Raw genomic sequence first — 12795 nt, 5'->3', positions numbered from 1 at the left:
TTCTTCTTAGCACTTCAAAGGTTTTGTTCCTTTGTTTTAAAGTTGTTTGTATTGTTTTTGACAAGGAGCTTGGTATTTCTTATCTTTGTTCCTCTATGTATAATGTCCCGTGTGTCCGTTCCGCCCCCCCCCCCCCCAGCTGTTTTTAAGATTTTCTCTATTACTGGATTTCAGCAGTTTGATTATTAAATATATGACTTGGTGTGATTTTTCTATGCTTAACCTGTTTTTTGTTCACTGAGTCTCTTGAATATATGAGTTTAGTTGTCAAATCTGGAAATTTGTTGCTCCTTATTTCTTGAGATATTTTTTGTCTCCCCATCTTTCCGGGGCTACAGTTTCACCATTTTTAGACTGCCCTTGATATTCTCACAGGTCCTTGATGCTCTGTTCTTTGTTTCTTTTTTTGCTTTCTATTTTTATATCTTCAAGTTAGGGATCTTTCTTTTTTCCTGTACTGTTTTAATCTGTTGCTAAGTCTATACAATTGTATACAATTGCTAAGTCTATACAATTTTTTTTATTTGAATAGTACATTTCTCATTTAAAAATCCATTCTTTTCTTTTTTAAAAAGGTTTTTATTTGTTTATTTGAGAGGGAGAGGGAGAGAGCGTGAGTACACAGGCAGAAGTGGGGGAAGGGGCAGTGGCAGAGGAGAAGCAGACTCCCTGGTGGCGGGGAGCCTGACATACAGCTTGACATACATATCCCAGGACCCTGGGATCATGATCTGAGCTGAAGGCAGATGCTTAACTACTGAGCTACCCAGGCACACCTCCACCCCCCATTGATTCTTTTCAAACTATTTGTCCTTTTTTTCTTTAAATCCTTTAACATATTTGTTATTTTAAAGTTTATGTCTTTACATCATCTCTCTTGTTTCTGGGTCTGTTTCTTTTGTCAGATTTTTTCCCCCAATATGGGTCATCATTTCTCTATTTTCTTATGTTTAGTAAGTTTTGATTGACTCTTGGACATTCATTATTACACTGTTGTCTGGATTTTGTTGATTTCTTCTGGAGAGATTTTAATTTTGTTTTGGCAGGATGTTACATTTCTTGTGGATCTGTTTAAACCTTTTGAGGCTGGTTTTTAAACTTTGTTTTGGCAAGTCTATTGTAGCTTTTACTCCAGAACTAGTTTAGCACAGCTACTAAGTGATGATTCTGCTTCAGTTTTTACTGTTTTCCCCAGGTTTCAATGAGGACTTTCTCTTTTAAATCTCTGGGACCTTTTGAGCCTGCTTGATCTTAATTCTTTGCCTGGCCTTGTAGAGTTTCACTTTACCCATGCACAGCTTTATGTTCAACAAGAAACTGCATTGTCAAGTACATGGTAGTATTTAGCCACATTGTGGCTATTGAGAGCTTGATTTGTGGTTAGTTTGCATTTAAATATGCCCTAAGTGTAAAACACACTGAATGTCATGCACTTATTGTGGGGAAAAAAAGAATGTAAAATACCTGTTTTTTTTTTTTTTTTTTATGTCAGTCCTGTCCTGAAATAATATTTTGAGCATTTTGGATTAAATGAATTATGTTAAAATTGGTTTTACCTGCTTCATTTTTCTTTACAATGTGGTTAGAAAATTTTTAAATTCTATTTTAGATTCATGCTGTTTCTTTTAGACAGAGCTGCTCTGGAACCCTTTCTTCAAATTTCAGGAGTGCTTTTTCTTCTTGAGCTCTGTGTTCTCAGCTCCTCTGCCCTACAAATTCCCATTACCTTAGCCTCCCTAAATTTCAGCATCTGTCTCTTTTACTCACTGAATCCACCATATTTTGCTTGGCCTCCCGTTCCTGCATTGCCCTCCTGACTGCATAAAGAGTATGTAGGGGATACTTTTCTGTTTTCTCAGGTATCACAGTGCTCAGCTAGCTGTTTGGTGTCCAATGTTTTAAAATGATAACTTTATATATCTGAATAGTTTTCTAGTTGAGTTCGTTGGAAGAGCATGTCTGGTATTTAGTTACTACATCATAGCTGGTACCAAAACTCTTTTTAAGGCATGAGTAGTTTGATGCCTGTGTGTCAGAGCTGTCCCTCTCTTGAATTAAAAAAACACCATTGCTGGTTAACCTAAGTTTTTATTACAAAACAGAATTAGAATTTGAGCAAATTTGCACCATTTATTGTTTAATTTAAAATTAAATTTTAATTTTTAATTTTAAAATTTTAAAATTAAAAAAAAATTTCTTTGGCCTGTTTTCATTTTTCTTTTAATCTGGATTGATTTTAAAGCTGTTTCTTTTCTTTTTTTTTTATTTTTTAAAGATTTTATTTATTTGTTCATGAGAGACACATAGAGAGAGGCAGAGACACAGGCAGAGGGAGAAGCAGGCTCCACACAGGGAGCCCGAGGTGGGACTCGATCCCAGGTCTCCAGGATCAGGCCCTGGGCCGAAGGCAGGCGCTAAACCGCTGAGCCACCCAGGGATCCCCAAAGCTGTTTTCATATAGAAACCTCTTTTCTTTGACACTGCATTGTGCTCAGGGCAGAGGTATATACAGTGAAATTTCAGGAAGTTCAAACATAAAGCAGAAATTTTCTTCATAATTATATTGAGTTCTTTTTATCAAGACCTGAAATGTTTAGGATTTTAGGTCCTTAAGACTTGAAACTAGAAATGTTAATACTACATCAGGCACTTTGTTTCATTTTGCTTTCTAATTTATTGGCATTCACTGTTTAAGCACATAATTAACAATCTAATATAGTGAGAGAAGGCATTAAGGGAGCAAATTACCTTGGGTCATTCAGGTCTTCAGTTATCAGCAAGTTGTGTTAGGTGTTGTCTGTTTGCTTTGTAAAATGTAGTTGAGATATATGAAAAGAGGAGTTTGAATCCCAGTCATTTCATTTAACCCTTCTTATTAATATGGAAAATTGAAAGTTGATAGTAACTCGTGCCACAATGTAAACTATGATATTTGACGTTTAACTCTTATTGAAATGATACTGTCTTCAGTGTTTTCATTTATTTCAGAGTACTTCTTCAAAAGTTTTAAAAAACGACATAACCATGTGGTTTTTATGATACTGCCTTGTCTAATTTTTAGTTCTGGTAATTATCATATCGAAACTTAAAACTTACTTTAAGAGTTATTGAGAAATTGTCAGTGTTTATCATTTTTGTTCACAGCAGGCACCCACCTGTTAATTGTCAGGATATCTGTCATACATAGGCATTGATGTACTGAAACTACTTAAATGTATTAGTCCTCTGAGACTGAGATTTGCTTTTCTGGCTTTTGAATCCATTGCTTTAGTGTGCATTCATTTTTTAAATATATATATTTATTCATTTAACAAAAGCATGAACTGATGGTGGTTGTGCATAGTTAAAAGCATGCCTGGGTTTGAATCCTGGCTGTACCACTTTACTAACTTAGCTATGTGACCTTGGCAGGTACCTTCTTAGTATTTCCTTTTGAGGATAATAGTGAGATTATTGTTGGCTTTACCCCCTTTTTTTTTTTAAATTTTTATTTATTTATGATAGTCACAGAGAGAGAGAGAGAGAGAGAGAGAGAGAGGCAGAGACACAGGCAGAGGGAGAAGCAGGCTCCATGCACCGGGAGCCCGATGTGGGATTCGATCCCGGGTCTCCAGGATCGCGCCCCGGGCCAAAGGCAGGCGCCAAACCGCTGCGCCACCCAGGGATCCCGGCTTTACCCCGTTGATGCATGTAAAACAGTTAGGATACTGATTAGCGTATGATAAATACTGCTGTGTACTTGCTCTCATTATTACCATCTTAACAGATCTTTCTCAAATCTTAATCTCCCATGGTAATACTTACTTTCTTGCTCTATTTTTTTTTTTTTTTAATTTATGATAGTCACACAGAGAGAGAGAGAGAGAGAGAGAGAGAGAGAGGCAGAGGCAGAGACATAGGAAGAGGGAGAAGCAGGCTCCATGAACTGGGAGCCCGACGTGGGATTCGATCCCGGGTCTCCAGGATTGCGCCCTGGGCCAAAGGCAGGCGCTAAACCGCTGCACCACCCAGGGATCTCTCTATTTTTTTTTTTTTTTTTATTAAGGACTTTGTATAACCCACTGTACATATTGCATATTCTTTATTCACTGTAAGTCTTCCCTCCTAGAATGTAAGCTCCATGAGGTCAGCCATAGATTATAGGGACTTATCCCTAGCACCTAGAAGAGTATCTAGAATATATGGAATGCTTAGTGCTTATTTTCTGAATGTACTATATTGAATTCTACTCCAGATATTAACTAGATAGTGGGGATATAAAAATGAACAAAGTTCTTTCTCTAAGAAAAGCATATAGTATAGAAGAGACTCATACTTAACAAAACTAAGAGTGATAATTTGCCCCTTCTTACCCCCCAGAAGTGATTGTGATAGTAAGAGTATTCCTGAGGCTGCTATCATGGAAGGTGCAATTAAACTGGGGAAGGTGGTTTCCAGCAGAGGTAAAAATGTGAACAGAATTACACAGTTTGATAGTTTGGGCAAATGGCTTATAGTCCAGTTTAACAACAATGTAGATTGATTAGAAGTAAGTGGGCCACTGGGTGGCTCACTTGGTTTAGCATCCCACTCTTGATTTTGGCTCTGGTTATGATCTCAGGGTTGTGAGATCAGCCTATCAGCCTGCATTGGGCTGCATACTGGATGTGGAGCCTGCTTAGGATTTTCTGTCTCCCTTTCCCTCTGCCACCTCCCCAACTCTGGTTGTGCATACACATGCCTGCACTTTCTCTCTCTTAAAAAAAAAAAAAAAATAGAGGGAGTGAGGAGGTTGGTTGGAACCAGATTTGGGAGTAATAGCAGTTGGAGGTACAGATTGTCTAGCCTGGACAGAAGCAATGAGATTTGGAAGTTTAATATGTGAAATTTAATAACTGGATACAGCACCACCATTTTAGTTTTGGTTTTAGTTTGAAGGTGAGAGTATATTTCATGATTATTATAAAAGAGTTTGATTTTTAGTTTATTTCCTCTTAGAAGACACTGTTTGAGAACTTTGTACAAAACACAAGTTGTCAAGTTACTTTATACAACTGAGAATGAATTTTTGATGTAAGAAAATAATACCAGGATGTATCAAATTTGTGTTAAATTGGTTATTTACTTGTAGGTCACATTGCTAAACTTTCTTTCTTGACACTGACACAGAGCTGGTGTTAAAATACATTTTGAGTTTTGTTTAGATCGAAAACCCTTGAAAAACAGTTTCACTTTGAATTATTGGGTTTTAGAAGTTGGTAGTGAAATTATAGTTAGGGAACTTTTCTACATTTAGTATAATTAGATTAAAAACCAAATTCAGTCTTTAAGCTGTTTTTAACCTTGCAAAAAAAGCTTATTTGTGTGTACGTATGTCTTAAAGTTCAGGCTTTTAATACTTAATTCATTAATACAAAAATATTTGGCAGTTTGTGTTTTTCCCCCCCTCTAGAGGAGGTATTCATTTGAAATAGAAATAAAATTACAATATCACAATAAGAAATATTGCTGAATCAGATTAAAAATTTCCATGGAAAAATTATTTTTATATGATGTGACAGATTTACTTAGGGGTTGGTAGAATTATCGAGTCATGCAGTTCTAAATTATTGGATTAACATGGTAGTTGGTCCTGGCCAATCTGGGTGAGGAAGAGGGGGTGCTTTTACCATCTTTCCTTTTTATCTAAGTGCATTGCTTCTATTCCAAGCAAACTGGATTATTCTTTATGTACTAATCCATTGGTTAGTATTCACCAGTGGTTTTTTTTTAATATGAATTATTGACATTGATCATTTTAATGTCCATTTTGGGCATTTTACGTTCATTATTTTCATGTCATTGTTCCCTATAAAAGATTGTAAAAGCTACAAGTATATACTTTGTATTTGAATACAAACATATTTTATGGCAATGAAAATCACTGACCCTTTGACAATTTTCTAAAGGAGAATGTGATACAGTGAATACATTCAACTCTTTTAGCAAACCATAAATTAAGTAGTCTGTATAGTATGTACCAGGTAAATGTAAACCATATCATGTGATAATAAAGGGCAGAAAAATGAGACTAGATAGCTAATTTGTGAATCTAAGAGTACATAGAATATTACTGAACATTTAAGTAATACTTCCTGAGAAAATGGGTCAGTCGGCTAACAGTATATTTTTATTAGACATATACCACAAATGACTTTTAAAAATTTATTTTCCTGTTATTCAGCAGGTAGTTGTGGAGCTATCTGCCACACATAGTATTGAAAATTGGAATTTATAATGACAAAACATATGTTTAATTCTGTTTTAGAGTTAAGAACATTCACTAATCCATCTCATATATCTTTTTTTCTTTATTTAGGAACTGCTTTTTGTGAAAAAGGAGCAAAGAAGAATTTTCTGCAAGGGTCATACTAAGTGCACTTTTTTGCTGATAACGTCATTTCTAGTAAGACGTCTTTCATTTTTCTATGTTATGAAGTAAACACAATGGAAATTTTTTCCTTTTTTAAAAATCAGACTGTCTTGTGAGCTTGAATATAATAGTCTTTTTGGAGTTTATTTTGAGGTTTAATGTCGATTAAAGAAATTTATAAAGTCTACTTGAAGTGCCTTGTATACTGACAGTTTCTTACATATTTTGTCTGCTGTTGCTAAGATAATCCTATTTCATCTTTCCCACTTCATCTTCCATATCAATTACCCTTATTTAAAAGAAAAAAATCTAAAGTAGTCTGTATTTATTCTAATAATACATAGGAGAAAGGGTGGATTTGAGTACATGAAATAAACATAAGCTGAGAAAGATTTTCAAATGAAAGATGATGTAGACAAATATTTCTTGAAATATCTTTGGAAGGGTCAGAGAAAAAATCAGAGTTAAGAGATTTTTTTTAAATGTAGATTTATGTGTGTGTGTAACTTTGAATTTTCTACCTTAAATCCTAGGCCCATATTTGCAGAGCCCCGGAGTAGGCTGTTTGACTTAAAGACTTACATTGGTCTAGGTTAATGGTTCCAATTTGCAAGATATATAGTCCTCCTCAGAAGTTTTCATGACTGAAAACTTCATCTGAGTTTCTCCTTTTATTCAAAATGGAAAAGAAATTAATTATATTAGAGTATTTTGAATTAATATAATTTTGAAAAATATTAGGGAATAGTTTTTGGTGTATTTTAAATTAACATTTTAAATATTAGACATCATCGATCATGCCTGATGATTATATCAGTAAAAAGCTTGGGAGTAGTACTTGACTTTTTTTTTTTTTTGTATTTGTTTTAAGAATAGTTTTGCTATTTAACATAAAGTGTACATTTTTTGAGTATTACGCGGTATTAAAAACTTAGAAACTTGGGATCCCTGGGTGGCGCAGCGGTTTGGCGCCTGCCTTTGGCCCAGGGCGCGATCCTGGAGACCCGGGATCGAATCCCACGTCGGGCTCCCTGCATGGAGCCTGCTTCTCCCTCTGCCTGTGTCTCTGCCTCTCTCTCTCTCTCTCTCTCTCTCTGTGACTATCATGAATAAATAAATAAAATCTTTAAAAAAAAAACAACTTAGAAACTTAAATGAGTTCTTTGTTAAAGTATTTTATCTTGATACCAGTTTCTTTTTAAAATTTTTTTATTTTTAAAATTTTCTTTCTTTTTTTGAGAGAGAGAGGAGGGGGAAAAGGAGGAAAAGGGGAGGGAGGTGTGGATGGGCAGAGGGAGAGGGAATCTTAAAGCTCCACGCCCAGTGCAAAGCCCAATCCAGGGCTTGATCTCACAACCTTGAGATCATGATCTGAGCTGAAATCAAGAGTTGGGCACTTAACTGACTGATACCATTATATTTATCTTGTTATGTATTTATCTTGTTAAACATTGACAGAGGAAGAGCCCATTTTCTGATATCTTTCAGTTTGGGGAACTAGGAGAACAGACATTATTTTTTCAATGAAAGCAAAGTATCCTTCAGTCCAGAACTTGTATAACACACAGGCAGGATGGGAATAATAGAGTCTAATTCACATTTTAAAATATAAACCTTGGTTAGTCTCCTGTAAATCTTTGAATTTTTTTTTTTTAATCTTACTTACACTTTTGTCTACTAATGGCTCAAAACTAAGTGATTCGAGTTAAAGCATTGTCGGAATTTAACCATTCTGATGCCCAAAGTTGCAGAACTCTGCACCTTCTGTGAACCTCAGGGATGGCTGTGGGCATAAACTTCAACTGTTGTATTTTGGGTCCTGTTTAAACTTAAGGGAATCCTTTATGATGCTTTTTCAACTAGGCTCTATGGATGTATACAATGTCTTATTCTTCATGGCAGGCTTCTATGGCTCTGAGGGTTGTGCTTGAGTTAATAACCACTTGCTTAGGAGTTACTTTGAGTACTTAAATGGGAAATGCTTTCCTTTTGAATGGATTCATATGTTGACTGAAGAGCTTCAGATTAGTTTCCCCTATAATTCTGCCCTAATTTGGGTTAGAGATTGGGCAAAATTCTGGGCAAAAAGTTTTCTACCTTTTTTCCTTTCCCTTATGTCTTGGGAACTGCATTGGGCTCTTATATTTTAGGTCTGTGATCCACTTTTGAGTTAATTTTTGCGTATAGTATGAGGGTAAGGGATAAGATTTATTTCTTTGCATATGAAAATCAAATTTTTCCAGAAGCATTTTTGAAAAGATTATATTTTTCCCTGTTGAATTACCTTGGTACCTTTGTTGAAAATCAACTTGCAATTATATGTGAGTGTTTTTTAGGGCTTTTTCATTTTATTGATCTGTGTATCTATTTCTGGCAGTACTGCACTGTCTTGATTACTGTAGCTTTATTTTTTTAAAGATTTTGTTTATTTATTCACGAGAGACACACACAGAGAGAGAGGCAGAGACATACATAGGCAGAGGGAGAGAAGCAGGCTCCCTGTGGGGAGCTCAATGCGGAACTCAATCCCAGGACCCCGGGATCATGACCTGAGCTGAAGACAGATGCTTAACCACTGAGCCACCCATGTGCTCCTCCTTCTGTGTATTTTAGAATCAGCTTGTCAGTTTTTACAAAAAAGCTTAATGTTATTTCAGTTGTGAATGCTTTTATCATAGAGACTACATTGGGGAGAATTGACCTGCTAAGAACATGGAGTCTTCTGATACATGAACTTAGTGCCTTTTTCTGTTTAAGTTGTCTTTAGTTCTTCTTAACGTTTTGTTTTCAGTGTAAATGCATTGCACCTATTTTGTTAAGTTGATTCCTGTTTTGTGTTTTTATGTTATTGTAAGTGGTAATGTAAAGATAAATCAGTTTTCAGTTGTTGTTTGTAGGCTTATAATTGATTTTTGTATTAAACTTTGTAATTTGTGATTCTGCCAAGCTCCTTATTAGTTCTAGTAAATTTCTTTTAAAGATTTATTTATTTTAGAGAGTGAGAAAGAAAGAGAGGGTACGAGCAGGAGGAGCAGAGGGAAAGAGGGACAGACTCCATCTGGAGCTGGATGTGGGGCTTCATCTCATGATCCTGCGCTGAAACCAAGAGTCAAGATACTTAATCACTGGCACCACCCGGGTTCCCTGTTCCAGTGACATTTTTTATAGTCCTTCAAATGTTTATTTTTATTTTTAATTTTTATTTTATTTTTAAGATTTTTTTATTCATGAGAGACAGACAGAGAGAGAGAGAGAAAGGCAGACACAGGCAGAGGGAGAAGCAGGCTCCATGCAGAGAGCCTGATGTGGGACTCGATCCTAGGACTCCAGCATCATGCCCTGGGCTAAAGGCAGGCGCTAAACCGCTGAGCCACCCAGCGATCCCCAGTCCTTCAAATGTTTTATGTAGACCATCATCTTGTCTGTGAATAAAGACTCCTTTAAATTTTTTATCTTAATTTTTTTTTTTTTTTTTTTTTTTTGCTTTATTGCAGTAGTAGTCCCAATGCAACGTTGAATAGGAATGGTGAGCTGACATTCTTGACTTACTCCTGATGTTAGGTCAAAAACATTCAGTTTTTCACCAGTAAGTATGATGTTAACTATAGATTTTTAACAGATACCTTTTCTGAGATTGAATTCTATTCATAGCTTGCTGAGAATTTTTTTCTTATTGTGAATGGTTATTGATTTTTTACCAGTTTTTTCACATCTGTTGAATGATCACATTTTCCCCCCTCTCTTATCTGTTAATATAGTTAGCTACATTGATTTTTTTTTTTTTTTTTTTTTTGAGTCTCAAACCAAGGAAATTTGCATTTTTGAGATAGTTTGTACTTGGTCATGACTTTGTTATACTTTATATATTAAAGTGTATACTTTATATATTTCATCATTGCTCATAGTAGGTATTGGTTTGTAGTTTTACTACAATGTTTATCTGTTTTTTTTTTTTTAAAGATTTTATTTACTTATTTATGACATAGCAGAGGGAGAAGTAGGCTTCCCACAAGGAGCCTGACGTGGGACTCTATTCTGGACCCTGGGATCACGCCCTGAGCCGAAGGGCTCATGCTCAACTGCTGAGCCACCCAGGTGTCCCTTTGTCTGGTTTTTGTATCTGGATAACAGAGTGAGTTGGAAAGATTTCTTCTTTTGGAAAAGTTTCCATGTGTTTGGTGTTACTGCTTCTTTAATTGGTAGAATTCAATAATGAAGACCTCTGTGTTTGGAGTTTCTTTGTGGGAAGGTTTTAGACTATGAACTCAATTTCTTGGATTTGGGCAATTCAGATTTATAGTACTTCTTCTTGAATAACTTTCAGTTTGTGTCTTTCAAGTAAATTTGTTCATTTCAGGTAAATTGCCTTATTTTTGGCATAAATTTGCATATTCTATTTTTTGCTCTTTTTAATGTTTGAAGGATTTATAGTGATATCCCCTCTCTTGTTCTGGTATTAGAGATTTTCATTTTTCTAAAGGAGCAATTATTAAAATTTTCCTCTTCATTTTACAGAGTTTGTTTTGTGTTCATTTACATAGAGTTCAAATAATTCTTAAATTCCTTTGTGATTTTTTTGACCTATTGTCAAATATTTGGTTTTTAGATATATTTCTCTAATAAGTTTTTAATTATGTGGTGGTCCAAAAACATATTTTGTATATTTATTATAAAGTGCAGAATGTTGTCTTTGTCAGTGAATGTTTTGTATGCACTTAAGAATGTGTATTGTGCTGTTGTTGAGGTAGAACTTTCTAAAAATGTTAATTAGGTCAGATTGGATGATAGTGTTTTTCAAAATTTATTCCTCTGATTTTCTGTTTCAGTAGTTGCTGAGAGAGGAGTGTGGAATCTTCAGTTTTAACTGGATTTGTCTGTTTCTCCTTTCACTTCTTGGTTCACACATGCATTTTGGAGCTCTACTATTAGTTACATGCATATTTAATTTTCTTCTATATTCTTAATGAATTGGGTTCTGTATCTTGAGATCGCCCTCTTTTATCCTTGATAAAATGTTGTGAAATCCTTTCTGAAAAAGTTTGCATAGTTTCTGATAGACACTTTTGCTGTTTTTCTTCTTCTGCACCTCCCCCCGAACCCCCACTCCCAGTAATTTTTCTGTTTTTTTTGACTGGTCTTAAGACTTTTTCAATGATTGTGTTTTAGTCATTTGATTATGATGTGCCTTAGTACAGTTTTCTCTGAGAAAATCTCTCTTAGGTTTTCTTGAGTTTTTTGTTTTTTTTTTAAACTAATTTGGAAAAATACTGGCATGATTTCTTCAAATAGCTCACTTGCCCCAGGTGTGGGTTTTTATTTTTTTCTTTGAGGAGAGGGAGGGAATTTTATACATTTGATACTGCCTCAGCACTTGTACTTTTTTCCCTCTTTTTTTTCTTTTTGAATGGTTAATATCGTCATGTTTCTAGTTTCACTGATCTTCTGCAATATGTTCTCTTTTTAATCTTATCTAGTGTGTTTTTATTTCTGATAATTACTTTTTATCTCTGAAATTTTATTTCTTCTATTTCTCTTCTCATCATGTTCCTGTTTTCCCTTACCTCTTTTAACATGTAGAGCTTATTGATGATCATTGCTTTAATGCCCTCTATCTGCTAATTCCACTAACTTGATTGATAATTCCTGAGTTTCTTTACATCAGTTGACTTTTCTTCTTAGTATGGGGTACATTTCCTGCTTATTTTCATTCCCTCTAATTTTTGTATGGATCTTAGACATTATGGTGTGAGATTGTTAAGTGAAGAATTTTTTTGTATTATTTTATGTAGTGTTAAACTTTGTATTAAAAAAAACAACTTTGTATTCATAGAAGTTACTTGGTACCAACTAAATCCTTTTGAAGTGTTGTTTTTTTTGTTTTTAAAGCTTTGTCAGCATTGGTCCAGAACATTATTTATGTAGGGTTAATTTAGTTGCCCATTAAAGTTATATCTTTCTGAAGGTTATAATCCATGCCCACTTGAGGATTATTTTTATCCAATATTATAAAATTTTCATTAGTTTGTTTTCGTTTTGTGTTTTGAAGGAAATTTTTTGGCCCAAGAATAGTCTTGCAAGAAAAGATCAAAGCAGAAGGATTTTCTTTACTAAAAACTTACAAATCTACAGTAATTGGTTTCATGAAATAATGCCACAAGGATAATAAATAAAGAGCCTGGAAGAGGGCCAATGTGTATTTGCATGGATGCATGCTTTATGATAAAACTGGCACTATAGAATAGTAAGGAAAGAATTATTTAACAGATGATACTAGAACAGTTGGTTGTCCATACAGAAAAAAATGACATCCTCCATACCACATGCAAAAATCAAATTGAGATTGATTTGTACATCTCAGTATGAAAGGCTAAACTATAAAACTTTAGAGGCTAATATAAGGAGAA

At 34.7% G+C, this 12795-nt stretch overlaps 1 protein-coding gene across 24 annotated transcripts in view; it reads left to right on the top strand.

The window, feature by feature from the left end:
- The window catches only part of MEF2A (myocyte enhancer factor 2A), a 171634-nt gene that overhangs the window by 25684 nt on the left and 133155 nt on the right, over positions 1-12795 (top strand). For 21 of the 24 annotated variants that reach the window (XR_013363652.1, XM_077869777.1, XM_077869767.1 and 18 more), the window contains one exon: positions 6338-6424. The exons of 1 other annotated variant lie outside the window; for it this stretch is intronic. The gene's annotated coding sequence lies outside the window, so the exon portion shown is untranslated. Of the gene's footprint in view, positions 1-4313; positions 4443-6337; positions 6425-12795 lie in introns of those variants that run through there. 2 more of the 24 variants (XM_077869713.1, XM_077869716.1) reach the window with 1 other exon arrangement.

This window comes from Canis aureus, chromosome 2 (genome assembly GCF_053574225.1).
Source record: "Canis aureus isolate CA01 chromosome 2, VMU_Caureus_v.1.0, whole genome shotgun sequence".
Taxonomy (NCBI): Eukaryota; Metazoa; Chordata; class Mammalia; order Carnivora; family Canidae; genus Canis; species Canis aureus.
Note: the sequence above shows the minus strand (reverse complement) of the source record. Positions and strands in the feature narration are given on the sequence as shown.